Raw genomic sequence first — 5,557 nt, forward strand, 5'->3', positions numbered from 1 at the left:
GTATCTGTGCCTCATTTCCCCAGGAATAGCCATTGCTTAAGCACAAGAAAATGTTGATTTGCTAATTTCACTGGGAAAAGTAGTTGAGGGTTCCAGTTGTACAGCAGGTGGTAAGGGTAGCTCCTTTCCCCATCTACAGGGTTGTGGGAGAAGGAAGATATGTTCCTGACTTCACAAGTTGGAACAAGATTTATTTCCCATAAAAAACCTTTTTAATAATAAGTGGTTAGCTAAAAAACAATACTCTAACATGTTTCAAGTACATTATAGGATAAATAAGTGTTTTGGGACTGGCCTAGGGCTGTGATTGCCTCTAATCTTATATCTCTTATAAGAATATGTATTTGGGACTTCCTTGGTGGCGCAGTGGTTAAGAATCTGCCTGCCAATGCACGCACGGGACACGGGTTTGAGCCCTTGTCCGGGAAGATCCCACATACCACGGAGCAACTAAGCCTGTGCGCCACAACTACTGAGCCTGCACTCTAGAGCCCGTGAGCCACAACTACTGAGACCGTGTGTCACAACTACAGAAGCCCATGCACCTAGAGTCCGTGCTCTGCAACAAGAGAAGCCACCGTGATGAGAAGCCTGCACACCACAACGAAGAGTAGCCCCCGCTCACCTCAACTAGAGAAAGCCCGCGTGCAGCAACGAAGACCCAGCGCAGCCAAAAATAATTAATTTTTTAAAAAGTATGTATTTATTAAAAACACAACATTGTAAATCAACTATACTTCAATTAAAAAAAAGACTATTCCAAAGCAACTTCTGAATCCTAGACTCTTATAAATTGATAAATTGACATTACTTATGTTTATTAATTAGAGGATAGTCATTGACTTATGAACCTACACATGGCTTTCACTACCTTAATGATTCATCCAAGCTCCTATAATAGCCTTAGAAAGAGAAAAACCATGTTTCTGAGGGTCTGTTTCTTTTTTTTTTAAATGAAGTGTTTTTTTTTAAATTAATTAATTTGTTTTTGGCTGTGTTGGGTCTTTGTTGCTGTGCGGGCTTTCTCCAGTTCTGGTGAGTGGGGGCTACTCTTTGTTGCGGTGCGTGGGCTTCTCATTGTGGTGGCTTCTGTTGCTGAGCATGGGCTCTAGGCACGCAGGCTTCGGTAGTTGTGGCACGTGGGCTCAGTAGTTGTGGCTTGCGGGCTCTAGAGCGCAGGCTCAGTAGTTATGGCACACAGGCTTAGTTGCTCTGCAGCATGTGAGATCTTCCTGGACCAGGGCTGAAACCCGTGTCCCTTGCATTGGCAGGCTGATTCTTAACCACTGGGCCACCAGGGAGGCCCTGAGGGTCTATTTCAATGCATCTGTTTAAAAGAGAACCAATTTATGTTCTTTTCTTCCCTTTAGGGACATTTTCTTAAATTACAATGATATTGCCTGAAAACCTGTCTCATAAAGCATACATTCAACGTGATCTGTAGAAGCAAGTCCATTCATGCTAGATAAGAGGTCCTTTAGTGGTATTCAGGCAGTGAAAGACCTTTATGATATCAGGGAGTGGGTACTTCTACTGAAATGCCTCTCTTTGAAGGTCTCCACTGATTTTTTTTTTTTTTTTTTTTTTTTTTGCGGTACGCGTTCCTCTCACTGCTGCGGCCTCTCCCGTCGCGGAGCACAGGCTCCAGACGTGCAGGCCCAGCGGCCATGGCTCACGGGCCCAGCCGCTCCGCGGCACGTGGGATCCCCCTGGACCGGGGCACGAACCCGCGTCCCCTGCATCGGCAGGCGGATTCCCAACCACTGCGCCACCAGGGAAGCCCCTCCACTGCTTTTTATGTTTTCATTCTCTGTCCTTTAGAGCATTTGATAATCATTTAACAAACGTCTGTCTGCCTAATATATATCAGACACTGATAGGTCCTGGGGATATAAAGTTGAACAAGAAAATAATTGCCTTCAAAAAGTTACCTAGAAGAGAAGACGCATTTGTAAAACGAGGTGAAAAGAATTTCAAAGTGTCTGAGTTGAGAGAAGGGTGCACTTTTTTACTTTACTTTTTTTTTTGTTTGTTTTAATCATGTCCTACTTGAAACTGTGACCTTATGCCTTTGGTTCAGATTTCCTTCAGAGCACTCCAGTGACACCTCAGCCTCATTCCCTACTTCGAGGTGTTGCCTGAAGTTCAGTTTTCAACCCTGTTTCTCATCCACTGTTGTGCTAAGTTCAAGAAATACTTAGTACGTAGAGTGGGCAGGCACCACCAATGCCCTAAATTCTTTTCTGTCCTGAGTTCAAAACTCCCATGTCCACGTGAAAAGGAAATCTAGAGCTGTGTCACAATGACTTGGGGCCACGTCATAAGTCATAAGATAACCAGCTCACCATCTTTGGGGGTATATCAGGCTGGAATATGGTGGTAGAATTCATGCATTAAATTAAAAATTTAAATCAAATAACTTAGGTCTAAGATCTTCAGCTGCCTACAGAACATTTTATTTGGAAATGCCATAATCCCCTCAATCAATATAAAAAATATATATGATCACCCCCCCTCCAACTTTTTATCAGTCACAAGAGCCTGTCCAGCTTTCTTTTACAATCATTGCCACTATGTTAATCCAGGCTTTCATCACCTGGTACCTGGATTGTTCTCTTAGTCTAATTTGATTCCCTGCCTCCAGCTCTGTTCTCTCTGCATGGTGATCCATATTGCTAGTCTGATGTAATCTTATTGCATATGTGCCCATAATTTTCAGTAACTCCCAATTACCTGCAGAGTTGAATTGGTATTCCACAATCTGAATCCAGCCCACTCCCCCAGCTGTAGTCCCTTTCATTCATGGTATGGGAAACACCAGGGCGCTATTAGCCGGTTGGGCCCCTTCCTCCTCGCTGGGAGTCCACCTATCTTCTTGAAACCCCAACGTATGACACCTGTCTCGTCCCTGAAACCTTCCAGGAAGCCCCTGGTACCTTGCCCCCCGCCCATCTATAGCTTTTAATTAGTTCAACCACCGGTTGGGGGCACCAGTTGCTGGGCTGCAGAAAGTCACTCACCGCTCTTTATGGCCTAGATGGCTTTTTACCTTTTCAACTAAGTGGATTCCGCTGAGAGCCCCTGGAGCTAGGTCCGGGTCTTCTCCGCTTCAATAAGTAAATAATGAGTTATTTTCCCTTTTCAGAGGCTGCCCGCGGAGCCTGACTCAAATTGAATAGACCAGAACTTACTGGTCGCGGGATCTGACCCACTGCGCAATCACAGGACAGGTGAGGGAGGCCCGATTAAAAGCTATAATCCTATTAGGGAACGTTCTCCGTGGGTCAGCGGGGTGCTGGGCCCCGCGCCTTGCGGCGCGTGTGGGAGGTGGGGCCTGCGGGCCAGGACTACTTTTGGCCCTCCGCAGCCGCCTTCCACAGCTCCCCGCTGAGCTCCGAAGCCCTGAGAGAAGACCGGCTCCGGCTCCGGCTCCTGCTACGCCGCGCCAGACCCCTGGCCTGGGCTCTCCGCGCAGGTTGGTTTTCCCCGCCTGTACGGGGCCGCTGAGAGGGGAGGCCGTGCCGGGGACCCCGAGCGCCGCCCCTCTCTCGGGAGGGTGCCGGGGCGCGCTCGCCCTCCGCTGGCACTCCGGCCCGCCCCGCTCCCGGGGCTCCTGCCGGTGTGCCTCTCAGGGGACCCTACGACGCCTGCCCTGCTCTCGGCCGCACTCGGCTCGTTCTCCCTGCCGCGCCTGGGTGCCTCAGCCCGAAGACGGCCTCTCTCCAGCGCTGCCCTGGCGCCTCCCCATCAGCCCTGGGCCCTGACCTGGCCTGGGCCCAGTGTCGGCAACGGGTCTCTGCGTCTGGCCTGGGCGGGAAGGCCTGTCAGTGCTGACGCCGGCGCGCCGCGGGGGAGGCCGACCATCCTTCGGAGGGACTGGACAGCCAAGGGTAGCTGGCGTCCTCTTTCACTGCACGAGCGTGTCCAGCTCTTGGTTGAGTGGTCATAGCTCTCCCACTTTTAACGCCCCCGGCCCCCGGCATTCTGACCGCAGCGGGGACCTTTTTTGTGATCAGATGTCTTTGAACAAAGTGGATTAAAAGCCCATCTTCCCAATTTGTAGGCTGGGGTTTAAACACTTCATGGAGTTTAGTTTAGACTGGTATAATGGTTAAAAGCACTGGGCTCTGGAGGCTGTTGGGGTGCACAGCTTGGTCTAGCCAGTTTTCTTCTCTGTAAAATGCGGATAGTATCAGTACTGACCGCCCAGAACCATTGTGAGAATTAAATGAGATATGCATGTCAAGTGCACACGGCTAATTGCAGCTCCCGCTTAAGAGACCTTTCTCCAGAAACGTGAAAATGGTATTGACCAGCAGGTGGCACTGGTGACCGTGTAGTATGATGTACAATCTTGTCCGAATATTCCTCAAGTGTTTAGAGGTCCCCGCGAAATCTCGGCTGAGTTGGCAGCCTTAAACTTTCTTCAAGCTGGAGAGTCATTTGATATTATTAAGTAATAAAACTTTTGTTTTGGTAGGTCAAGACTAACCTGGCTGTGGCTTGCTCAAGCAGGTCACAGTGGGTCCCAAGTTTACTCCATCAAGTTCAGTGTTAACTTTTTTTTTTTTTTAACTTCCCTGCCGCTTTAGCCTGTTGGGATGGCACCTTGAGTATGTGTTAGAATTGGTTTGGAAACTACTGAGTTAAAATAGATGTCTGCATTCATTCATAAAGTATTATCAAGCACTTACTATGTGCCAGACATTGTTCTGACGCTAGTTATAACATGGAGAACAAAGCAGACACAGTGCTAGCTCTCATGGAGTTTACTTATTAGTGGACAATGTAGATGTAAATAAATATATAATTATAGATTGCTAAGAAGAAAAAAAGGAGTCTGTTTTTGATTGGGTGGATGACCTCATTGAGGTAAGAAGCTGAGCCCTGAAAGATGTGATAAGGAACCAGTCATGCAGAGAACGAAACAAAAAACCATCAAAGTATAGCAAACAGAATTTACAAAGCTCTAAAGTGGGGAAACGCCAGGAAATGAAAAAAGGCTAATGCAGCTGTAGCACAATAAGTAAGGGGGAGAGTAGGAAGAGATGAAGTTGAAGTGGTAGGCTAGAGCCTTTGAGCAGGGATCAAAGGGGTTCGCATTTTATTCTGAGTGTGATAGAAGCCACTGAAAAATTTTAAGTGTGGAATGCCAAAATCCAATTTTTGATTAAAAAGTTTGCTCCTGCTATGCAGAGAATGAATTGGGTGACAGGGATGAGTAGCAGGGAGAAGACCAGTAATCTAGGTGATAGATGATAGTATCTTCAAATAGAGCAGTGGTGAAGATGGAGAAAAATAGACAGATTAAGGTATATTTTAGAGGCAAAATTTGGAAGACTTAATGATGGATTAGAAGGGAATAAGGGCGAAGGAGGGATCTACGGTGATTTTCAGGTTTGGGGGTTAAGCATTTGTCTGTGTGGTGGTACCATTTGCTGAAATGAAGAAAACTGAAGGAAGAACAGATGGGTGGACGAGATGGTGGAATAGAGAATTCCAATTTAAACAGACTAACTTTTAGGTATCTTTACTATATCCAAGTAGAAATATTTGA

This window comes from Delphinus delphis, chromosome 16 (assembly GCF_949987515.2).
Source record: "Delphinus delphis chromosome 16, mDelDel1.2, whole genome shotgun sequence".
NCBI classification, from domain to species: Eukaryota; Metazoa; Chordata; class Mammalia; order Artiodactyla; family Delphinidae; genus Delphinus; species Delphinus delphis.